This window comes from Kogia breviceps, chromosome 14 (genome assembly GCF_026419965.1).
Source record: "Kogia breviceps isolate mKogBre1 chromosome 14, mKogBre1 haplotype 1, whole genome shotgun sequence".
Lineage (NCBI taxonomy): Eukaryota > Metazoa > Chordata > Mammalia > Artiodactyla > Physeteridae > Kogia > Kogia breviceps.
In genome coordinates this window covers 81,649,883-81,675,311 of record NC_081323.1, presented here as the reverse complement: position 1 = coordinate 81,675,311, position 25,429 = coordinate 81,649,883, and the positions used below count along the sequence as shown (strand labels likewise).

At 48.6% G+C, this 25,429-nt stretch overlaps 1 long non-coding RNA gene across 2 annotated transcripts; it reads left to right on the top strand.

Annotated features, from left to right (window-relative positions):
* Window positions 1-1,066: 1,066 nt before the first annotated feature.
* LOC136792477 (uncharacterized) lies at window positions 1,067-24,754 on the top strand. Of its 2 annotated transcripts, none has more exons than XR_010836308.1 (3): window positions 1,067-1,515; window positions 12,855-13,365; window positions 24,603-24,754. It is a non-coding gene; the product is annotated as an uncharacterized lncRNA (long non-coding RNA). The 2 variants fall into 2 exon arrangements; XR_010836307.1 differs by having other exon boundaries at window positions 1,067-1,606.
* Window positions 24,755-25,429: the final 675 nt, after the last annotated feature.

Here is a 25,429-nt window from a genome sequence, read left to right as displayed (position 1 = left end):
AGGTCCTGGTGCTGTGGCCTCTTCCCAGGATCTGGCCTGGAGCTAGGCGCTTTCTGGGGAGACCTCCGCTGCCTCCCCCTCCATGGCATGCGAGGAATGCAGCCCCTGCCCATGCCGGCCCCCTCCGCTGCGGGAGAGGAACTCAGTCCGGTGGACTTTTAAGGACTAAACAGGGAGCGAGCTCTGTCCCTGGCCTGGCTGAGCTGTCCTCGGATCTGATCCCGTCTTGGAGGGGCTTGGCCGGGTGCCCCGGTGGGGAGAGGTCTCAGCGCTTAGATCGGGAATGGACCAGGGCTGGAATCATGCCGGCTCTAGCTGGGCCTCTGTCCCTTCTTTGCCCCACTCGGGTGGTGCTGAGGGCTGAGGACCCCTGCCCCTGTCTAGCAGGGGCTCCGGGCCTGGAACTTATGGCCTCTGGTCTGGACTGCCCATCCTGAGCTGGGGCCTCTGGGTTCTTCTCAGAGGGGCCTGGAAATGATGAATGTTACAGTGCCGGGGACCACAGCTACCATTTCCCAGTGCCGGGTCCTTTCCTGACTCAGCCAATGGCCCTTAGTTTTATCATCACTCCCATTATATAGATGAGAAAACTGAGGCCCAGACACATTATCTTGTCCAACGCCTTACGGCTGGTCTATGGCACAGTCAGGATTTCGACCCAGTCCTCTGTCTCCCAGTCTCGGGGGACAGAAGATGAGGCAGAGCAAGAGTAACACTTCCCTTTCTGTGTCCCCTGTGATCTTTCCTTTTTCATTGCAGTTTTGGATAATTCCAGCCACCCTCCGATTGTCAGGTAGCTCCTTGCCCGTCTGTGCACATGACTCCTGAGCCCCATGCTGTGTCCCCGAGGCCCAGAGGCTCTGGCCAACATGATATGCTACTCGGGAACTTGCACCCAAACTTTGGGCCTCCCATCGCCGACAGGCCCAGCCTCTCCCCAGAGGCTGGGAATGGACTGCCCTGCCCTCATCCGTCCTGGGCTGGTATTGGGTCCCTCGTTCCCAGGCGTGACTTTCAGAGCTCCGCTGCCCAGTTCTGTCCCACTGCACTGTGGGCTTTGACTTCTCCTTGGGTCCCGGGGCTCCAGGAGGGATGACCATGTCTGGGTCAATGCTGGCGTTGCCCTGTGTAGGGAGGCCTTGACCAGGCGCTTGGCCAGAGTCTGGGGAGAGAACGGACTCCTGAGAAAGCCCCGAGGTGCCAGGGATTCCGGTTCCTGCTGGAGGGGGCCCGTCTTCTCCCTCGGCCACCGAGGCCGTCCCTCCCAAGGCCCGCCAGCTCTCTCCCCGCCCTGCCACTCTGCTTTGTCTCAGCCGCTTCCTGGAGAACCTGCAGCTGGACACGGGATGAGGGACAGGCCGGACTCGCGTCCGTTGTTTGCTGTGTCTTGGCCCCCCTGTCACCTGGAGTTACCTGTGGCCCAACCGAGGGAAAAGACCACGGTGGATTTCAAGCCAGCTGCCTGTTTGCCAGGAGTTTCACAAATGTTGCCTGCTGACCTCAAGGACCCCCGGGGTAGGGGTTTACTCTCTCTGTTTTCCAGATGAGCGAAGCTGGCCTCAGAAAGGTCGAATCGTGTAAGAGTGGGTCCAGGAGTTAGATTCAGGTGGGTCTGACCCAAAGCTTGAGCCCTCTCCTCTGCCCCCAGGGCGTCTCAGAGCCCCAGGTCAGGGCTGAAGACTGCTCGGGGACAGCCCCGCTGAGCCCTGGAGAAGCAGGAGGAGGCGTTTTCACCCCAGCCTGCAAGGCGGGGGGGCTTCCCCTCATCAGATGTAAAACAGCTGCCAGCTGCCCCCTCTCAGCCTTCCCTGCCTGCAGACCCTCCTCCAGAGTCACCTCCCCTCCCTAACCGGTCCAGCCCAGGCCTCCTGCCCCGAGTCGGGAACTATTTATACCTGTCTTTGGCACAGAGATTCCTCAGGGGACCAGTTGAGCCCGAGGTGGTTGGGGACCTAGCAACCTCCTTCATCTCTCTTCTCTGGGCGGCCCGTGGTCTCCGATACCACCCTCTACTGTCACCACTGAGGGAGGCATGAAACTTGGGGATGCTGGTCTGATGGGGGAGGTACATCCCTGGTCTGGGGTGATGGTCTGATGGGGGCAAGGCCCTGTCCTAGGACATTGTCTCAACGTGTGTGTGTGTGTGTGTGTGTGTGTGTGTGTGTGTGTGTCCATAGCCCTGACTCGGGAGGCTTACTTTTTAAGGAGACATAGTCTTGTTCTGAAATGATGGTCTGAGGATGGAGGCCCGGTCCTAGAAGGAGGCAGTGGGGAGGGAGACCTGAAGTTGACTCAGGGAGAGAGACGGGAGGCAGCTGAGTGTCTGCCCCTTGACTCTCCAGGAGCAGGCTTGGGGCTCTTAGCCAAGCGTGGGGTCCGGGCAGCAAGCTGCGGTGGACCAGGCCCCTGCAGGCAGGGAGGCCTCTGGGGGTTGGAAGGGGCTCATGGACGGATACGGGGGCTGGGGGTTGGGGTAAGCAGCCTCGCCTGCCCCCGACTCCTGGCCCTTTTTCATTCCCTGGACACGGAGCAGGTGGCAGGCAGCCTTCCTTGAATGTCCCCACCCCAGCCCCGCCGTCTGGGTCCCAGACGTGGCCTCTGTTGATGGGGCCATGTTCCCTCCCTGGCCAGCTTGGCGGCCACTTCAGACACGCTTGTGCCTGGATGCCTCCCCCCCCCCCCTCTCCGAGGACAGAGAACACAGTCTGCCTCCCCCGGCTGCCCCCGCCCTGCTAATCCCGAGCGAACAGCGGGGCCAAGAATGTCTTGCATACTCTGGCGGGAGGGCGAGCCACGAAGCCTGCTGGAGGGGCATGAATCATGGCCCCCGCCTGCCAAGGGCTCGCATGGGACGTGTTCGAGGCTGGCCGTGCCCAGAGTTGATGGGGAAAAGGGAGGGAAGGAGAGCTGGCAGCTGGGATGCACAGACAGAGCAATTTGCGGGGGGAGAGATGTCTGCTGGACCCATCCCTGGTGGCAACACAGAAATTATGTTATAGAATTTTAGAAGCCTGGAATCATGCGGGATTGACTTCTTGGAATTCCACAGGTCTGAAATGCGAGATTCAGGGAATGTCACTTCGCAGCACTCTGCTCCGACAGCCTGTTGGTGCCAAGGCCCCATTCTGCAGGTGGGGAAGCGGAGGCTCCAAGGGGCCAGGGGGTTCTGCTCCAGGCCACGTGTGGAGCCAGAGCTGGGCTGCGCTGATCCCTGGCCCCCTGCCTTCGGTCTGAGCCCCTTCCAGTCCCACACGGCGACGGCAGGCGGTGTCCGCTCCAGGCCCCCTCCCGACGCGTCTGTGTGCTCCCGGCCGATGGAGGGGGGCGAGCGTTGGGGGCACGGGTGCTGGAGGGCCTCCCTCTCCTCCTGCCCTGGCCTTGCTCCAAGCACAGAAACCACCGCGTGGAGACTCCTGCCTCTCTGTCTGCAATATCCCCCTGCCCCGCCTCCCCTTCCCTTCTGTTCCCAGCACGAAGGGAGCCTGCCTGACGCCCAAGCCTGCACCTGCCGTCTGTGCCTGCTCGCGCCCTTGTCCAAAAACCGCCCACTGAGCGCTGGGTGTCCTCTGGCCACAGAGCCCTCCCCACCCCAGAAATCTCCCTGCTCTCCCGTGTCTGCAAACGCTTGCTTCCTAGCCCTGCACACCACCACTCTCAGTTCTCCCTCATCTTCAAATGAAAAAACTCCCTCTGGGTGTACCCCCTTCGCCCCGAGCTTTCTCCCTCAATCCATCCACGGTCAAGTTTCTTCAAAGGGTTGTCTACACTTCCCATCCCCCACTTCCTCACTGTCCACCCTCTCCAGAACCCTCTCCAGTCTGGTTTCTGTCCCCTGTCCTCCACGGAGGGAGGGATGGATGCTGGAGCTCTTGTGGGTAAGTGCCCCTGCCCCCCAAGCCCGTGGCACCCCAACCCCACCCGTCCTAACCCCCCGCCAGCCCCGGTCTCTTCCCGCCTCCCCAGACCCGCCCTCTGAGCCTCTCCTTGTACTGCTGGTCAGCGCAGACCCCCTTCTCGTCTCACCGTCCTCTTCCCTGGGGCCAGCAGCCTGATTATCAAAGAGTGGGGCTGGTGACCGGATCGGATGGCCATTCCAGCTCTCCCCAGGGCTCCAGACCAGGACGTCCAGAACCAAGCTGATGCACCCGCCAGGGTGACCCACAGGCCCTCGCACTCAGCTGTCTGGGCTCCCCCAGCCCTGCTCCTCCCCAAGGCTCCCCCTTTCAGTGAAGCTACCCCTACCACCACCTACCTGCTTCTCGGGCAGAGATGCGGGCATCACCCGAGACTCCTCCCTCTCCCTCACCCCCACCCGTGGTCCCATCTATCGACCAAGGCCAATCCATGCAATCCCATGACTTTGTTCTCTCCCCTCTGCCGTCGCCTTCATTCTGAGCTCATCTGATGTGGCCCAGACTCTTGCAACCCCTGCACCACTGGTCTCTGCCCCTCCGGCTGGCCCTCCACGGGGAGCCAGAGGGAGCTTCTGCACAAGCAGGCTTGACCCTTCCACTCCCCCGGGCAAAGCCCTTCACTGGCTCCCCACTGCCCACAGGCCCCGGGGGACCCTCTGTGGCCAGGTCCTTGACCTTCCTTCCAGCCTGACCCACCCAACACCCCCGCTTTGTATTCCATCCACCTTCAAGCACCCATCACCCCCAACCAGGCCCTACCGATTCTTGCTTCTAATCTTTCACCTCCCACTCCTTCCCTTTCTCGACAAACTCTCTGTCCAAGTTGAAAGTCCCCTCCTGGTGGTTTCTGTGCTCCTGCAGCGCCTGCACTTACCACACCGTATGCCATCGCTGCCGGGCTGTGTTCCCCGCTCAAGTGTGAGCTCTGAGAGCAGGGCTCTACCCATCCTTCTGGCCTCTCCACGGCCTGGACCAGAGGGTGTGCTCTCCACGAACTTACTGAACAAATGAATGAATGAGCCCGGGAGGGCATTCTCCGTGGGGACCGTGCTGAGATGTGGCAATCTGAGGCCCCAGCTGCCCTTGCGGCTCTGGGTCCTGGTAGGTCTGAGTTCTGAGCATTTTCGCCATGGGCTGACGGCTGGCGTGTGTGGAAACTTATTCTCCTCTGGGATTTCTAACCCCATGGGAGAGCGGCAGAGCCGGGTGAGAGCCTGGGCACCAGGAGGGCTGGTAGCAGGTGGGTGGTCAGGGGATTACGGGCTCAGGCCTGGGCTGACGCTTGGCTCTGACTCTGGAGGACCAGGGCCTTTGAGGATTTGGCTGGGGAGGGGGCATGAGACCAGTCCCCCACCCTGTTCCAGGCCTGCCCTGGAAGCCCAGGCTGGAAGACCAGGGGGTGGAGGAGCCAGTGGAGAAATGGAGTTTGTGCAACAGCATTCAATATGTTTGCAATAATGGGGAAATGGAAAAAAACATTAATTTAATTTTGACAGCGCCCTGGGGACGACATTCATGGCTCAGAGCTCTCTGACTGCCACACTGTCCAGTCTTGCTCCGGAGACTCCAGGGCGGGAATGTGGGGGTTGAAAGGTGCGGCAGTCAGGACTCCCTGTCCCAGGATGTCCCTCTGCTCCTGGTCACTGTGCAGTCCTCCATGGAGCAACCTGCTTAGGGCTTTGAGAGCTGCGTGCCTTCAAGCCGAATGAAGGCGGCTCACCAGGGAAGGGGAGACCAGCTGCTCACTGCATGTGACTCCCAGAGGAGGGCCTGGGGCTCTGAAAAAGACCCCCAGCTGGGACGTGCCAGCCTCTTCTGCCTTGAGCCTGCATCACCCAAACTATGATGCCCGTGTCTGCCCCAGAGCCCCGGGGGTGGCGTTGGGGTACAGTGAGGGCCAGGGTCTCAGGAGACCTGGCTTTGGGGGCCGGCCCAGCTCTTCAGCAGCTGTGTGGCCTTCTCAGAATCACCTCCCCTCTCTGAGGCTCTGGGTCCTCATTAGGAAAGTACAGGTTCCCCTAGAGGGGAACTCTCACCTCTGAGCCACTGGTTTGCAGTGCCGGTGCCTAAGTTCCCAGCTGCAGGCAGCGCAGGGGACCTTTGGGTGGGACTGGGGTGAAGGGACTACCAGGGGCTCCGACCCCCACTGCCACCACTTAGAGCACAAGGGGCTGGGATCTCACCCCCAGATCTCAGGGCTATTGATCTCCCTGCCCGTTAGTTTCTGTGTGTCCCTCCACGTGTCACCTTCGGAGACATGGGGGTGGGGGAAGGACTGGGGTTAGGAACTCGACCCCTCAGATCCTTCTAGGGCTCCTCAGGAAGGACTCCCTTTAACATTTCTCATAGAGCAGGGCTGCTAGCAATGAAATTCTTCAGTTTTTATCTGGGAATGTCTTAATTTCTGAAGGATAGTTTTGCTGGGTATAAAACTCTTGGTTGGCAGTTTTATTCTTTCAGCACTTTAAATATATGTATATCATACATGTCAGCTCTAGAATTCCTATTTAGTTCCTCTTTAAAAGTAATTTCTCTTTGTTATGTTCTTATCTTGTTAATCTATTGTTTTCCCAATATCTTCAGTTCTTTGTTTATAGTTTCTCTTAGCTCTTTTTTAAAAAAAATTTATTTATTTATTTTTGGCCGCATTGGGTCTTTGTTGCTGTGCGCGGGCTTTCTCTAGTTGTGGTGAGCAGGGGTTACTCTTCACTGCGGTGGCTTCTCTTGTTGTGGAGCACGGGCTCTAGGCGTGCGGGCTTCAGTAGTTGTGGTGCGTGGGCTTAGTTGCTCCACAGCAACTAAGAGATCTTCCGGACCAGAGCTCAAACCCTGCATTGGCAGGTGGATCCCTAACCACTGTGCCACCAGGGAAGTCCCTCCCTTAGCTCTTTGAGTATATTTAAAACAGTATATTTAAAGTCTTTATCTAGTAGTCTAATGGCTGGACTTCCTCAGGTATGGTTTCTGTTGATTAATTTTTTTTCCTATGAATGAGCTATACTTTCTTGATTCTTTGTATACCTAATAATTTTTGTCAAAAATTGGGCATTTTGAATATTATAATGTAGTAACTCTGCAAATCAGATTTTCTTTCTTCCCCAGGGTTTGCTTTGGTTGATTTTGATGCCCATTTCTTTAGTGACTTGAACTATTTTTGCAAATATTGTATTCCTTGCTGTGTGCGGTCTCTCAAATCTCTATTTTACTGTCTCAGTGGTCAGCAGGTGACCTGCCTGAGATTTCCTTAAATGTCTGGGCCAAACTTATACCCCCAATAACCGTCCTTCTCTCTCTTCTCCTTCCTGGGCTTTCCGGGTTCTGTTAGTCACTTGTCCCATCTGCCATTCTTTGCCCCAAGAGGGCATGAAGTATATATGACTTTAGATCCTTCCACAGATGCTGCTGCTGCCTGGAAAGTCACTCCAGGTGTGTGTGTGTGTGTGTGTGTGTGTGTGTGTGTGTGTGTGTGTGTGTGTGTGTGTGTGTGTGTGTGCGTTGAGGCGGGAGCACATAAAAAAGAGTCAGCTTCTGAGCCATTCCTCAGGGATCTACCAGTCAGGTCAAAACACACAATTACAGTTTTTAAGAACAAGGTCTGTATTAGCCCCCTTTCATTAGCAAGTTACACCAGGAATGCAGGCTGTCATCCCCATAGCTGCTACCATGCTGGAGAATGAGAAACGAGGGTCAGGTGGGTGAAAATGTCTCAGTGTTCTCTTGCTAAAATTGTTTTTCTTTCTCTTCTTTAAGCATCTTCCTGGTAGCTGATTAGATTCCAGAGTCCCAAAAAACCTGATTAAGTCAATCTTTGCCAACTTATGGTTGTTTCAGTGGAAGGACTGATTCTTTAACTGTCCCTTTCCATTATTTTCTATGATTTCACATGGTCTCTGCCTTTTCTTAACTTTACATTTTTATTCAGACAAAATTTACAACAGCTGTATATAGCTTGATGAATTTCGCATATGTATACACTCATATGCAGCTGCCACTCAGATGAAGACCTAAAATATTTTCAGTTCCTTAGGGGGTCCTTTCATATGCCTTCCAGGAGAGTTACCCATTCTCTCAGTTATTATGACCTTTATCACTGTAAGTTAGTTTTGCCTGTTGTAGAACTTCTTATTAATATAAATGGAGTCAAACAGTGGGTCTTCCTCTGAGTCTGGCTACTTTTGTTCAGTCTAATGTTTTTGGGACTCATCATGTTATTGCATGTAACTGAAATTCATTCCTTTCTTATTACTGAAACAGTTCCACTGTATGCCTATATCATGCTTTGTTTATCCATTCATCAATTGAAGGGCATTTGGGTTGTTTCCAGCTTGGAGCCGTTATGAATAGACCTGCTATGAACATTCTTGTACGCATGTTTTGGTTGATACGACGCATGGACTTTTTTCTCCTTGGCATATGTTTGGGAGAGGATTCTCTAGGTCACTTGACTCTTGGGTGGGTGCCCTGTTCTCTATACCCAGTGGCCTCTTCTCAGTGTCCATCCGACCTGAACTCTGGTTTGGCCTACTGCTTCTTGAACTCCACAACTCCAAAGAATTCTGCGAGTTTTCTCTTCTGGCTTATCTCCACCTCACTTAACTTTCATTTGTCCTTTAACTCTTCTTAATCACCAGCTGGAGCCCTCTCCCTCCAAGACCCTTCTGGACCCCTTCTCCACTGGATTTAGCTGTTCACGTCAGCCATCTCATTCCCTTCCAAAGCCTTGACTCTCAACCCAGTGAATATGGAATCCAAGGCTTGACCTTCAGCCCTGCCTTCCCTTCTAAAAGTGGGCCAATGGGCAACTGCTTGTTGGATGTCTCTGCTTGGGCAGCCCCAGACCTCTCACAATCCACACTTTCCCAGTTGCCCTTTCCATCATCCTCAGCTCATTCTCTCCCCTCTGCAGTGCCCACCTCAAGAACTGCTCCACTTTTCCTCGTCCATGCAAGTCTGGGTCCCCACTTCCTTCACTCTATCCATTTCCTTTCCCCCAGCAACGAATCCGAGAACCCAAGCACTGTCCTCAGCACCTTTCCAATGTTTTGGGGGTGGGGGCCTCCACTCCTCTCTAGCCCAATGGGCCTGAACCTGAGCATCTCCTTTCAGTATCGTTGCTGGGCTTCCATCCCCCAACCTTGCCTTTGCTAATCAGTTTGGCCTGCAGCTCCATCCGTAGTCCCCGTAGCCGGCTCTGGCCGCTTCTCCCCTCAGCTGCGAGGCCATGCTCCGGGCCCTGCTTTGGGACCTGGGCTGCAGCCGAGACAGCTTCGGGCACCATTCCTTAGCACCGATGGTGCGTGGTGGACACGCTCCATGGTCGGGGCTCACAGACAGGTTTTTCGAGTTAGGGATTTGGAAGGGGCCCCAGCACTGGTTGCAGTTCAGAGCCTGTGAGGCGCTGGGTAGACCCTGCGGTGAGCTCATCTTTCCTGGGGTGGCCGGACTCAGGGCTAAAGCCGGTTGAGGCAGCGGTTTGGAAAATTTCACACTCAGACTTGCCACCTGGCCGGCCTCTGGGTGACTTGTGGTGAGGCCTCAGTCAACCCTTTCATCCAACAAATACTGCAGGGGCTGGGGCCACCTATAGATAGGTCACAAAAGGGTGTACGGGGTATACCCTGAGAGGCAGACCCTACTAGGAGGGGCTTGTGCCCTTGTTGGGGAAAGGAGATTCATCAGGAAACAATGAGAGAACAAGATTGGTGGGACTTTTTTTTCTGGGGGGGGGGAGACGGTGTGGATCATTTAAGATTGGAAAGCTAATTTATTTGTGCTGTAGTGTAATGTGTCCACAACGCTCTGGAAGAGATGCAGTGATACATCTCAGAGAGAGAGTTAAGAGCAGGTTTCTGGAGCCAGACTACCTGAGGCCAACATCTAACTCCACTACTTGCTAGCTGTGTGACCTTAGGCAAGGTACTTAACTTCTCTGTTCTTGTATCTCCTCTTCTATAACATGATGGTAATAATAATAAGCACCCATCTACCTACTTTATCTGATATTCATAATCATTAATTGCATTGATACAAGTGAAGCATTTAGGACAATACCTGACACCTAGTAGATACTCGGGACACCACTCTCTGCACTGAGCAGAGTAGCTACTTCCTCTCGGGTGGGCGGGAACCAGCTCAGACCATCTCTCCAAAGCTGCACTCCCCATCCATCTGTCCGTCCTGCCTGCTCACCAGGAAGGCTACAGACAGGGCCTGGCAAAGCCGATGCTGGAATTGAGCCAAAGCCACACGCCCACTCGGCGGTGCTGACGCCTGCCTGCCGCGCCTCACCTGTAAGGTCTGTGCTCTGCAGCCTTCGGCCCTGACCCTGGTCCCCCCGCTCCTCCTTGTGCCCTGTCCTCTCCCTAGTGGTCTGATTGTCACCCACGACAGGCTGAGAAGGCCCAGCTTCTCCCCACTCACTGGATTCATGCCCTGGCTCGTCCCCTCCACTGCCTGGGTGACCTTACCCAAGTCCCTGCATCTCTGAGCCTCGGCTTCCCGGTGGGTAAAATGGAGAGAGCGAGAGTGACTGCCTGTGTGAGGGGGAGGAGGCCCCGCCGCAGGGCATGCGGGAAGGCACCTGTGGGAGCTACTGCCGTCACGCTTGCCTGTCTCCAGGTCTGAGCCTCACTTCTGCTCCTCCAGTTCCTTGCAATTTGTGCTCCAACTCCGGGCCGCCCCCTAGGAAACCTCCCGGGACCACTGTAACCCCCCGCAGACGCCACGTCTGTATCACGCTCTGCATAATTCGGCACTTACTGTGCACACCTGCTTATGCTTATATATCTGTTTATTCATAAAGAAGCACAGCACTGGAGGCCAAAGTTCTGGGCTGGAGTTCCTGCTCCACCACCGCTGTCTGGCTGAGATGGGGAGGCAGCCTGCTTCCTCTTTCCAAGTCCCCAAGGCCCTCATTTCTGGCCGGAGATGGTTATAATCACGCCCACCTCCCAGACCTCTTATGGGGCACCATGGGATGCATGCATACAAAAGCGCTCTGTAAACTGTGGAAAGCACTTGGTCCTGTTGCTTCTTTTTGTTTCCACTTCGATGTAAGTTCCCTGGGAGAAAGACTGGAGCCAGGGTGGTGGAGCCAGGAGGGCCTGGTACCAGGCAGGTGCCCGGGGAGTGGTCCTGCTGGACCCCGCATGTGGAGGCCCATGTGTCTGGGTGGCGGCGGGCCAGGAACGCTGGCCTGCCGTGACTCAGATGGCCCGTAAGAGTGCTGGCTGGGGGAGGTGGCAACCCTGTGGAATGATTTCCTGCCCTGGTCCCCGTCTAAAGTCATCCAGATGGTTGCTTGATGATGTTACCCAGGAAGCTGGTTGCCAGACATAGGGACTCTGAGAAGAGGTCCAAGGAGACACAACCAGAGGACACGAGAGGACACATCTGATCATTGAAATGTTGGATTGCCCAAAGCCCAACTAGAAACCTTCAAAATACAAACACCCAGTGGTAAACAGAGCCACAGGGATCAGATTGTGAAATGGAGTGCCAGAAAATTCTGAATAATTGAATTATGAAAATTCTTTTTTCGACATGGAGGAGAGAGGTTGCCTGGTGTGGTGGGGGGGGGGGGAGGGAGGGCTGGGCCGGGGGAGGATGTCTTCCCGAGGGCCTCACCCAGGCTGGACTTGGCCGTGTCCCCTCGGTGTTCCCTGCGCCCAGCCAGAAGCGGGGTCCAGAGCAGGCATCAGCGAGAGCCTGGAGGGTCTCAAACACACGGCCGGGAAGTCGTTAACTTGAAGACGATGGGGAGCCATGGAGGGCGGTTACAAATATCAAGTCCAGATATCTGGACTTGGGCCATGGTGGAGAAGATTGGGTGGGATAGTCCTTAAAGAAAGAGAAGTAGGTAAGGAAAGGGAAAACCATGAGACGATGAAGAGACAGAATCTCGGGGAACTGGCTGGATAGTGTAGATGGAGGGTGCTGATGAGGCTTGAGGAGATGTCCTCACTTTGGGACTGGGAGACAGAGTGGGCAGGGAGCAGGAGGAGGAGGCTTGGGATAGAAAAGGATGATCTCGGTGTGGGGCTTATGGAGTTTGGAGGGCTGACCAGCTGGACACGTCCAGAGGAGTTTGGTTAAGCAGGTTGGGGTTTGTGGTAAAAACCTAGACTTGGGGTTTCAGGCTTGGGAGTTGTCTGAGGTTGGGTTTCTTAGAAGCAGACCCTGAGATGCAAAGTTTTGTGTGAATGATTTATCAAGGAAGTGCTCCCAGGGGAGCCTGGGAAGGGATGGTGGGGGGCATAGGACAGCACAGGGAAGGAAGTCAAGCCAAAAAGTGTGATCTCAGGCATAAGCCCCAGCAGCCTGACCCTGTGGGGACTCTGGACTGTACTTATGCTTCCTGGCCTGAGGCAGGCAGGTTGGACTTTGCTGAGAGCGATTGTTTCTGCCAGTGTCAGCCAGTGGTTGGGGACCGTGGCAGCAAGGGGTGGGGAAATTCCTGGCATCTAAACTCTCTGCAAGTGCAGGGAAGCCTCCAGCAGCCCAAGGGTGGTCCTCTGAAAAGGGGCCATGAGCCAGTTGCTGGACAGGAGAGCCTACCAAGGCCAGGGACCCAGGGAGGTCACCGGGCTCTTCAGTGGAGAGGATGTCTCACATTGTCTGCTCTCCAAGTCTAGAGCACGTTGACAGCCATCAAAGCTGGTGTGGATGGGTTGGTCCTGGAAAGGGCAGAGCCAGAAGAGGACAGCACTGAGGGTGGGCCCTGGGCAACACTGACAGTCCAAGTTGCTGGCTGGAAGGGGCCTTAAAGTCCACCTAACCCAGCTTCCCACGGATGCCAGCAAGCGTTGGTCACGAGTGACTGCAGCTCTACTCAAATGACTTAAGCAGAAAAAGAAGTTATCGACCCGGGTAGCTGGGAAGTCCAAGGGTGGGGCCAGGTGCTGGAGTGGAAATTACGTGACCGGGTTTCTCTCTCTCTAGCTTTCGACTGTGCCTTGCCACGTGTGCTGGTGTCCCTCTCAGACAAGCTCTCTCCATGAGCTGGGAAAGGCCGGTGTCTATCATTAAACTTCTCAGTACAAAAGGAAGAAAGACAGTCTTCCTCTCAGCTGCCAAACATCAAATCTCAGAGGAGACCAATCGTCCTGCTGCAGCGATCACTACGGGGCTTCCTGTCCTGAAAGTACCCACCGTGGACACCATCATCCAGCCCAGCGCCATCCGCTTCCCAGCTCTCTCCCCCTCTCTCTCTTTCCCTTTCTCTTTGTATTTCACTCAGGCTTGAGTCACAAGACTACCTCTCGGAGCGGGGGAAGGGAAGGATCAGTGCCTCCAAACCAGATGAAATGGCTTTTCCGTGGGAAAAAGTGTGAGCTACTGAAAGACAGGGAGGGCTGACGCCCATGGACATCCTGTCCACCTGCTGGGCGGCCACCTGGCCTCCCCTTGTGTTTCTGAGATGGAGACGCCCCCGCCAAAGGCCTCTAGGAAGGTCAGTGCGGATCCTAGGAGGGGGGAATGGGGAGAATGGAGGGCCTACCCTAGAGAGCTGGAGAGGTGAGGAACGGGCTTTGGCTAGCTGGCTGTAGCAGGTCTGGGATCTGGCCCCGGGACAGGGGAAGGGGCAAAAGCAGGCCCTAAATGGAAGCCCCAGGGGTCTAGCCTTGGGGTTTGGAGATGCTGCTCCTAAGACACTGGCTTATGGGGCAGGTAGAACAGACACTCCCCGCGTCCAGCTGAAAAGGAGGGGCTGGGCAGAGGTGACAGGAGGAGCTGCCAGCTGCTGTCCCAGGAGTCAGACGGGGGGCTTAGCTGGCATCCGAGGGTAGGGCAGGCTCAGTGGTGGCCCTGGAACTCTAACCCTGCTGGTCGACATAATAGACTTGCTCAGCACCTGGGGCACTGGGGTGGGAGTCAGCCCCCAGATGCAGGGGGGCAAAGACCATGCCCTTCCTACAGGGACAGAAAGTTGATTGGTGGTTGCTTGGGGCTGGTGGGGGGCTGGGAGGGAGGCAGCGGGTGAGAGCTAAAGGATCCGGGGTTTCTTTTAGAGGTGATGAAAGTGTTCTGAAATGCACTACACTGATGGTTAGTTACACATATCTGTCAGTATACTAAAAACCACTGAATGGGTGAGCTGTCTGGTGTGGGAATTATATCTTAATAGAGCCGTTTTCTTGTTGTTTTTAAAAGAGTGATATTTGGGACAGGTCACAGAACAGGAGTGCCTGGCGGGAGACTGAGGCATAAGGCTCTCCTGTGGGCTGGCTGAGTCCCCATAGAGGGGTAGAGGCAGCTATGGCTCAGATCGCCCCTGGCGTGTCCCCAGGCGGGTGGGAGCCTGGTGGCACCACCTTCTGTTGGGACATTGGGGAGGACTCACCTGTCTGAGCCCCCAATTCCATCACCTACTTGTCTGTAATAGCTCCTAAGTGGGGAGCCCACTCTCCTCTGTATCCCTTCTACTCTGTAGTCAGGGCATCTTTGCAAATGCAAACGTACTCGTGTCATCCCATGAGTGACAAGCATATCTGACCTTCCTGCATGTCCGGTCCAGTAACACGGACCTTTTTCTATCCTTTGAACTTGACATGCCCTCAGGGCCTTTGCACTTCCTGTTCTTAGGGACCAAAACTCCCTTCTCCTCTTCTGGCCTAGGAAACGAGTAGCTTCTACTTCCTCTCCTATGGACCACCTCTCCCTGGGAGCAAGTATACATTCCTGTCCTTTTGTGATGTAAGCTCTCTGGGTCCGTGTGTGCTCACCCTACCCAAAACACCCAGCATAAAAATGTGTTCAATGAACGAAAGAATATTCTCTCTGGCCTCGGAAGGCTGGAGCCTGTGGAGGGAATCGCCAGGACTCCAGGGTAGACAGCTGGGTGTGAGCAGATGTGACCAGCAGGTGAATCCCGTTCTGTGGAGTCATAGCCCAGGGAGTTCTGGGCCCTGAGGTCACGCATCTCTCTGTGGCCAGCACGCCGAAGGTCAGAACGTCCGGCTGCTGAACGTTTGCAGACTTGGGGCAGGGCAGTCCCGAGTCTGCGGCAGGGTTGAGTTGGAGCTGGAGGCTCTGAGGGTAAGGAGATGCTTTGGCCTGGAAAATCACATCACGAGCTCGAGGCTGGCCTCAGGACAAGGCAGGGAAGGCGTTCCAAGAGGCGGCCTGTGCAAGAGGAGAGACTGATTCCTGGAAAGTGGAAACCCCCACGGGGGCTGCAGCGGGTCTTTGAGCCGCTGACGAGCGCCATTCCGGCTTCGGGACCATCCAGAGTGGTGAAAACAGAGTGGCTGGAGATTCTAGCCACTTCACCGTATGGACAGAACGGTGAGGTCCAGAGGACCGGGGCCATCCTCTGAGGCTGGGGCAAGCTGGAACGTGGGCCCAGGTACCCTGGCTCTTGGCCTGGCCTCTTTTCTTTCTGTCGGGCCGCCGCTGCCACTGCCTCTTCCAAATGGGAAAATCCACGTGGCATTTCTCCTCGATTCTGGAAGGTATACCGTATTGAGCGTGTGGATGCTCACAGATCTTCTCGTGTAAAGTAGACCTCGCTTCCTAAGCATCCTTGGGTGGGGTGGTTCTCAAAAGCATCTTCACTCTCTGCGTCCCTGTAGGCTATCTTTGCCCATTCACTTTATTGGTTTTTGAGACTTTTTATTTAGAAATAATTTATTACTTACAGAAAAGCGAAAAGAATATTACAAGGAACTCCCTTGCAATTGTTTTATCCTGGAGTCATTGCTTGTTTACATTTTGCCCCATTTGCTGTATCATTTAATCTTCATTCACACAGACATAAACACACAGAGACAGATACACAAACACAGACACATAGACACACACATTAAAAGCTGTTAGTTTGGGAATTCCCTGGCAGTCCGGTGGTTGGGGCTCCCAGCACTGCAGGGGGCACAGGTTTGATCCCTGGTCAGGGAATTAAGATCCTGCATGCTGAGAGGCAAGGCCCAAAACCTCCCCAAATTGTGAGTTCGTACTGATACACCCAATTCCTATCCAACAACCTAGTATACTTCTAAACTTCTCCTTTTCATGTATGTGTGCTTCCCTCCAACAATGAGAAAAGTAGCTCCCATTTTGTATTTATTTGCTCAAGGCTAGAATACAAGAAAATTGTTTCAGAGTTGGTAACCCATACCACCATAACAGGAAAACCTATTAACTGGTGTTCAATATTTCCTTTTTTTAAAAAATAAACTTATTTATTTTTGGCTGCATTGGGTCTTCCTTGCTGCAGGTGGGCTTTCCTCTAGTTGTGGCGAGTGGGGGCTACTCTTCGTTGCGGTGCACGGGCCTCTCATTGCGATGGCCTCTCTCGTTGTGGAGCACGGGCTCTAGGCATGCGGGCTTCAGTAGTTGCAGCACATGGGCTCAGTAGTTGTGGCTCGTGAGCCCTAGAGCACAGGCTCGATAGTTGTGGCTCACGGGCTTAGCTGCTCCGCGGCATGTGGGATCATCCTGGACCAGGGCTCGAACCCGTGACCTCTGCATTGGCAGGTGGATTCTTTTTTTTTTTTTTTTTTTTTTTTTTTTTTTGCGGTATGCGGGCCTCTCACTGTTGTGGCCTCTCCCGCTGCGGAGCACAGGCTCCGGACGCGCAGGCCCAGCGGCCATGGCTCACGGGCTTAGTTGCTCCGCGGCATGTGGGATCTTCCCGGACCAGGGCACGAACCCGTGTCTCCTGCATCGGCAGGCGGATTCTCAACCACTGCGCCACCAGGGAAGCCCTGGCAGGTGGATTCTTAACCACTGTGCCACCAGGGAAGCCCTCATTGTGATTTTAACTTGCATTTTCCTGCAGACAATTATGTTGAACTTGTTATCATTTATAAAACTTCATATGAGAAGTGTCTCATGTTTAGGTGTTTTGCCTGTTTCTTAAATTGGGTTTTAATTTTTTAAATTATTTGTTTGGTAGGAGTTATTTATATATTCTGATACAAGTCGTTTGTCAGATATATGTCTTACAAATATTTTTTTTCAAGTCTGTGGCTTATCTATTTCTTCTCTTATTGGTAACATTTTATTGTGATAAAATACACAGAGCATACAATCTACCATCTTAACTATTTTAAAATGTAAAATTCAGTGGCATTTAGTACATTCACAATATTGTGTGACAATCATCACTGTCTAATTTCATTTTCACCAGTCCAAAAGGAAACCCAGTACGTATTAAGCTGTCATTCCACATTCTCCCATTTTCCAGCCCCTGGAAACCATTAACCTACTTTGTGTCCCCATGGGTTTGACTATTTTGGATACTTCATATTAATGGAATCATACAGTATTTGGTCTTTTGTGTCTAGCTCATTTCAATTAGCATAATGTTTTCAAGGTTCATTCACACTGTAGAAAGTATCATTCAGTGAATATGCTCCTGTTACCTGCAAATAGATCTGGTTTTACTTCTTTTCTAATCTGGATGCCTTTGTATCTTTTCTTTCCTTATTGTCCTGGCTAGAACCTCTAAAACAATGTTGAACAGAAGTGGTAAGAACAGATATTCTTGTCTTGTTCCTGATCTTAGGGAAATAAATGTTCAGTCTTTCATAATTATTAAATATTATGTTGTCTCTGGGTTTTTCATAGATGTCTTTCATCACATTGAGGAAATTCTCTTTTATTTCTAGTTTGTTGAGTGTTTCTATGTGGAAAGGGTATTAGATTTTGTTAAATTCTTTTTTTACATTTATTAAGATTATTATGTGTTTTCCCTTTATTTTGTTAATATGGTGTATTTCACAGATTGATTTTTGTATATTGAACCATGCTTGCATTCCTCGGATAAATCCAACCTGGTCACATTTTTGTGATACAGGTCACATCTAGCTTGTATAATCATTTTTGTATGCTGCTAGATTCAGTTTTTTAATATTTTATTGAGGATTTTCCATCTATTTTCATAAGGAATATTGGTCTATCATTATTTTCTTGTGATAGTTTTGTCTGGCTTTGGAATCTGGGAAATGCTGGCCTCACAGAATGACTTAGGAAGTGTTCTCATCTCCTTTATGGAAAGAGTTTGAGAGAGATTGGTGTTAATTCTTTTTTAAACATTTGGTAAAATTAAACAGTATAACCATCTTGTTCTGGGCTTTTCTTTGTTGAAATTGTTTTGATTACTAACTCAATTTCTTGTTACATGCTTTTTCAGATTTACTTTTTCTTTTTCAGTCACTTTTGGGAGTTTGTGCATTTCTAGGAATTTATCCATTTCATCTGGGTTATCTAATTTGTTGTCATACAATTGTTCATAGTGTTTTCTTATAATCCTCTTTATTTTTATAAGATCTGTATTAATATCCCTTCTGTCATTCTCGAGTTCGGTAATTTGAGTCTTCTTTCTTTTTTTTTTCATCAGTTTGGCTAAAGATTTGTCAATTTTGTTGATCTTTTCAAAGAACCAGTTTTTGGTTTTGTTCATTCTCTCTATTGATTTTATTGTCTCTGTTTCATTTATTTCTATGCTAATATTTATTATTTCCTTCCTTCTACTTCCTTTGGGTTTGGTTTGCTCTTTACCCCCTACTTTCTTAATGCGTTGATAGAGTATTAGGTTGTTGATTTGAGATCTTTCTTCCTTTTCATTTTAGGAATTTGTAGTTATAAATGTCCCTCATTTATAGCACTACTTTAGCTCCATCCCAAAAGTTTTGGTATGTATTGGTATGGTATTTTTTTTCATTCTTTTACTATACTGGTTATGTAGGCATCATAGTTAGGTCTTACTTTTTAATCCAATCTGACAGTCTCTGCCTTTTAACCCTTTAACTGGGGCATTTTTTTTTTTTTTTTTTTTCGGTACGTGGGCCTCTCACCGCTGTGGCCTCTCCCGTTGCGGAGCACAGGCTCCGGACGCGCAGGCTCAGCGGCCATGGCTCACGGGCCCAGCTGCTCCGAGGCATGTGGGATCTTCCCGGACTGGGGCACGAACCTGTGTCCCCTGCATCGGCAAGCGGACTCTCAACCACTGCGCCACCAGGGAAGCCCTAACTGGGGCATTTTGACCAGCAGTTGAAGAACGTTTTCTGTAAAGGACAATTAATAAATAACTTAGGGTTTGTGGGCCACATATGGTCTTTGCTACATACTCCTTTGCTTCCTTTTTTAACAATACTTTATAAATGGACAAACCTTTCTTAGCTTGAGGCCCATGTAAGAACATGCTGCAGGCAGGGTTTGGCCTGCAAGCCATAGTTTGCCACCTGTCCTATGAACCATTTATATTTTATATAATTATTGATATGGTGGGACTTAAATCTGCCATCCTGATATTTGTTTTCTCTTTGACCCATCTTTTCCTTGTTCCCTGTTCCCTCATTTTTGGGTTTCTTTTGAACTAATTGAATATTTTTTTCTGATTGTATTTGATTTTATTTTGTTTATTAGGTATAAATCTTAGTTTTTTATTATTTAGGGATTGTTTTATGACATCGTGTACATCTTTAACTTATTAGTCTACCCTCAAATAACATTATACACTTAAAATATAGTATAAAAACATTACAACATTGTACTTCCATCTTTCCCCTTCCCCTTGTGCTTTTGTTGTCATATATTTTGCTTCAACATGTTATGACACCACAATACACTGTTATTTTTGCTTTAAGTAGTCAATTCCCTTTTGAAAATATTTTAAAAATAAGAAAAAGACTGTTTTATGTTTATCCACACACCATTTGTGATGCTCTCAGTTCCTTTATGTTCATCCATATTTTCATCTGGTATCATTTTTCTCCTGTCTGAAAGACTTCCTTTAACATTTTTTTGAAGCGAAGATCTGATGATGATTAATTCTTTCAGTTTTGTATGTCTGAAGAAATCTTTAGGCTCTGGTTCTGGGTAAAATGGAGTAAGTGCACTCCACCCTGTCTCCTGCTGAATACAGCTGTACAATCTGGACAGAATACATGGAACAACTATCCGAGGACTCTGAAAAGTCCATAGTAGTAGGAACATTGGAAAAAAAGACAATTTGGAGCACCACTGAATCAGTGGTGAGTCTACCCATATTTTTCCTCTAGTATCCTCCAGCCTGAGCACAATACAGCCTGAAACCAAGAACTGGTGTTGCCATGAACAGTGAGAAGGCCAGGAGAAACCTTCCAGTTCCCGCTGGAGGAGCAGGAAAGGGACCTCCTAATGCTCAGAGAGAGGAGAGAATTTTTCTTTTTTTCCCTCCAGCCTCTCAGGCTGCAAACCTATGGTAGTGACATGAGACATCCCAATGGAGCCCACAGGATCAATTCCTCAGTAACAACAAACTTCCGAAATGATTAAATAGTTAACCCAAATCGTCCCATGTTTATTGAAGAAACTGAATTCATAGCTAGAGTTGACCAGTGAACCCATCTGGGTGGGTCTGGTGCTGTCTATTTTGGAAGGTTATTAATTATGGACTCAATTTCTTTAATAGATATAGGCCTATTCAAATTGTTTATTTCTTCTTGTGTGAGTTTTGCAGATTGTGTCTTTCAAGGAATTGATCCATTTCATCTAGGTTATCAAATTTGTGGGCATAGAGTTGTTCATAATATTTCTTTGTTATCCTTTTAATGTCCAGGGGGAGCTTTAGGGCTGCCTCCTATTTAATTTCTGATATTAGTAATCTGAGTCCTCTTCCTCTTCTTTTCTGAGCCTAGTTAGAAGCTTATGAATTTTGTTGATCTTTTCAAAGAACCAGTTTTCGGTTTCATTGATTTTCTGTTTTCAATTGCATTGATTTCTACTCTTTTTTTTTTTGCGGTACTCGGGCCTCTCACTGCTGTGGCCTCTCCCATCGTGGAGCACAGGCTCCGGACGCGCAGGCTCAGAGGCCATGGCTCACGGGCCCAGCCGCTCCGCGGCATGTGGGATCTTCCTGGACCGGGGCACGAACCCGTGTCCCCTGCATCGGCAGGCAGATTCTCAACCACTGCGCCACCAGGGAAGCCCTGCCTCACATATTTTGATGCTCTGTTGTTAGCCATGTACACATTAACGATTGTTACGTCTTCTTGGAGAATTTACCCTTTCATCATTTCTGCCTTTTGTGGCTTTAATTGAGCCTTTTTATTATTCCATATTCTCTCTTTTCTTAGCATATCAGTTAATACTTCATTTTTTAGTGGTTGCCCTAGAATTTGCAATATATATTTACAACCAATCAAAGTTTACCTTCAAATAATACTATACCACTTCACAGGTAGTGCAAGTACCTTAACAAGATAATCCTAATTCCTCCCTCCTGTCCCTTGTATTTTTGTCATCCTTCATTACACTTAAACATAAGTATACACATATATGTGTATATATATATATATATAATTGAATACATTGCTGGTGTTATTAGTTTAAACAAGCTATTATCTTAGATCAATTAAGAATAAGAAAAATAAGTTTTTATATAACCTTCACTTATTCTTTCTCCAATGCACTTCTTTTCTTTATGTAGAAGTGGGTTTCTGATCTTTATCATTTTCCTTCTCTCTAAGCAATTTTTAAAAACATTTTTTGAGGGCTTCCCTGGTGGCGCAGTGGTTGAGAGTCCACCTGCCGATGCAGGGGAAACGGGTTCGTGCCCCGGTCCGGGAAGATCCCACGTGCCGCAGAGCGGCTGGGCCCGTGAGCCATGGCCGCTGAGCCTGCACGTCTGGAGCCTGTGCTACGCAACGGGAGAGGCCACAGCAGTGAGAGGCCCACGTACAACAAAAAACAAACAAAAAAAACATTTTTTGCAAGGCAGGTCTACTGGAAACAAATTCTCTCAATTTTTGTTTGAGAAAGGCTTTATTTCTCATTCACTTTTGGAGGATAATTTCCACCTAGAATCCTAGATTGGTGGGGGTTTTTTTCTCTTAATACTTTTAAGTATTTCACTCCACTCTCTTCCTGTTTTCATAGTTTCTGAGAAGTTGGATGTAATTCTCATCTTTTTTTTTCTGTAGGTAAGGTGTCTTTTTCCCCTGGCTTCTTTCAGGAATTTTTCTTTATCTTTGACTTTCTGTAGTTTGAATATAATATGCCTGGGTGTAGTTTTCAGCATTCATCCTGATTGATGTTCCCTAAGCTTCCTGGATCTGTGTTTGGTGTCTGACATTAATTGGGGAAATTATCAGTCATTATTGTTTCAGAAATTCTCTCTGTTCCTGTCTCTTTCTTCTCCTTCTGGGATTCCCATTATGCATATGTTAACACCTTTTATAACTGTCTCACAGTTCTGTTCTACTCTAGGTTTTATTTTCCAGTCTTTTTTCTCTTTGCTTTTCAGTTTTGGAGATTTCTACTGAGACATCCTCAAGCTCAAAGATTCTTTCCTCGGCAGTGTCCAGTCTACTAATAATCCTATCAAAGGCATTCGTCATTTCTGTTTCAGTGCTTTTGATGTCTAGCATGTCTCTTTGGTTCTTTCTTAGAATTTCCATCTCTGCTTACATTGCCCATCTATTCTTGCATGCTGTCTATTTTATCCATTAGAGCCCTTAGCATAGTGATCATAGTTGCTTTAAATTCCTGTTTTGATAATTCCAGCATCCCTGTCATATCTGAGTCTGGTTCTGATGCTTGCTCTGTCTCTTCAGACTATTTTTTTTTTTTTTTGCCTTTTAGTATGCCTTGTAGTTTATTTCTTGATAGCTGGACATGATGTACCGGGTAAAAGGAACACACTGAGCCTCCAGCAGTTTGTCATTGTAGTTGAGTTTTCCGCACCCCAGTATTGGTCTCTGCTCTGGTAAGTTGAGATTCTCTGCATTCATCTGCTAGTCTCTGAAGTTTGGGGAGTGGGAGTGGACAGCAACTTTCCCTGTGACCTCACTTCTCTGATGGATCTGAAGTTGTGGATACTTCAGCTCCTTTGGTCTTCTACTTACTGTTAGGACAGAGCGATGGCTTCCAAACTTCTTACATGCTGGATGGGAAACTTTCCTGTCTATTTTTAGTTTGCTGCAAAGTGTTTTTATCATGAATGGATGTTGAATTTTATCAAATGCTTTTTTCTGCCGCTATTGAGAAGACTATGTCGTTTTTAACCTTTATTCATTAATATGTTGTATTACATTGATTTTTTTTTTCTTTTCTTTTTGTAAACATTGCATTTCTGGGATAAATTCAAGTTGGCTTGATGTTTTATCTATTTTGTATGTTTCTTGGTTGATTTGCTAATCTTGCTAATGGATTTTTGCATCTTTATTCATGAGAGCTATTTGTCCATAGCAGGGAATCACTAAACTTCTTCTGTGAAGAGTCAGGTAGTAAATATTTGCGACTTTGCAGACCATGTAATCTGCATCACAACTCCTCAGCTCTGCCACTGTAGCATGAAAGCAGCAATAGACAATACACAAATGAATGGCCATGGCTGTGTTTTCATAAAACACTATTTATGTAAACAGTTTGCACGCTGCTTTTGACCTCTAGGCCATGGTTTGCTGATCCCTTGTCTACATTTGTTAAGGTTTTTTTTTTTCCTTGTAATGTTTTTGTCTGGTTTTGGTATCAGAGTAACATTGCCTCATAAAATTAGTGGGGAAGTATTCTCTCTATGTTCTGTAAAAGTTTTTTTGAGATTGGTATTACCTCATTCTTAATTGCTTGCTAGAATTTACTAGTGAAGCCATCTGGGCCTGAGATTTTTCCTTGTTGGAAAGTTTTAACTGTAAAACATAAATTTTAGTAGATATAGACTCATTCAGATTTTTCTATTTTTTCTTTTTTATATCACATACCATAAAATTCACTTTTTTTTTAAAGGAAACAATTCAATTGTTTTTAGTATATTCACGAAGTTGTGCAACCATCTTCTAATCTCATAAACATTTTCATCTCCCCCCAAAAACTCCATATCCGTTAGCAGGCACTTATTCTCCCTTCCTCCCAGCCCCTGGCAACCACTTTCTGTCTCTATGGATTTGCTTATTTCCAAATTAACATTTGCTTATTTACAAATTACGTTTCATATAAATGAAATCATATGACATGTGACCTTTTGTGACTAGCTTCTTTCACTTAGCAAAATGTTTTCAAAGTTCATCCATGTTGTAGCATTTATAAGTCTTCATTCATTTTTATAGTTGAATGTTATTCCATTGTATGGGTATAACACGTTATATTTATGCATTCATCAGTGATGGGTATGACGGTTGATTCGACTTTGGGGCTACTATGGATAATGTTGCTATAAACATTTATGTACATGTTTTTATGTGAACATATATTTTCAGTTCTCTTGGGTATATACATAAGAGGAGAATTTCTCCTTTGGCAACTTCTTTGTTTAACTTTTTGAGATACTGCCAAGCTATTTTCCAAAGTGGCTGCACCATTTTTTATTTTCTGTCAGCGATGTATGAAGGTTCTAATTCTCCACATTCTTGTCAATACTTTTTATCATCTTTCTTTTTATTATAGCCATATGGTGGTTTTGATACATCACAGTGTGGTTTTGATTTTCATTTTCTTAGTGACTAATGATGTTGAACTTTTTTCTCATGTGCTTATTGGCCATTTGCATGTATATCTTCTCTTGGGAAATGTTTATTAAAATCCTTTTCATATTTAAATAATGAGTTACTTATCTTTTTATTGTTGTTATAAGAGTTCTTTATATATTCTGGAAACTAGTCCCTTATCAGATAAATGATTTGCAAATATTTTCCTCCATTCTGTGGGTTGTTTTTTCACTTTCTTGATGGTGCTTTGAAATATAAATGCTTGTTCTATTTATAATAGCCAGGACATGCAAGCAACCTAAGTGTCCATCGACAGATGAATGGATAAAGAAGATGTGGCACATATATACAGTGGAATATTACTCAGCCATAAAAAGAAGCGAAACTGAGTTATTTGTAGGGAGGTGGATGGACCTAGAGTCTGTCATACAGAGTGAAATAAGTCAGAAAGAGAAAAACAAATACCGTATGCTAATACATATATATGGAATCTAAAAAAAAAATGGTTCTGAAGAACCTAGGGGTGGGACAGGAATAAAGACACAGATGTAGAGAATGGACTTGAGGACATGAGGAGAGGGAAGGGTAAGCTGGGACCAAGTGAGAGAGTGGCATGGACATATATACACTACCAAATGTAAAATAGATAGCTAGTGGGAAGCAGCAGCATAGCACAGGGAGATCAGCTCTGTGCTTTGTGACCACCTAGAGGGGTGGGATAGGAAGGGTGGGAGGGAGACGCAAAAGGGAGGAGATATGGGGATATATGTATATGTATAGCTGATTCACTTTGTTATAAAGCAGAACCTAACACACCATTGTAAAGCAATTATACTCCAATAAAGATGTCAAATATATATATATATATGACCAATTTTGATAATTGTTTAAAAAAAAGAAAAAAGAAATAGAAATGCTTAAAATTTTGCTGAAATCCAATTTACTTATTTTTTTCTCTTGTTGCTTGTGCTTTTCACATCTTATCTAAGAAACCATTGCTTTGTCCAAGGTCACAAAGATTTGCTATATTTTCCTCTAAGAGTTTCATAGCTTTAGCTCTTACATTTAGGTCTTTGATCCTTTGAGATAATTTCTGCATATGGTGAG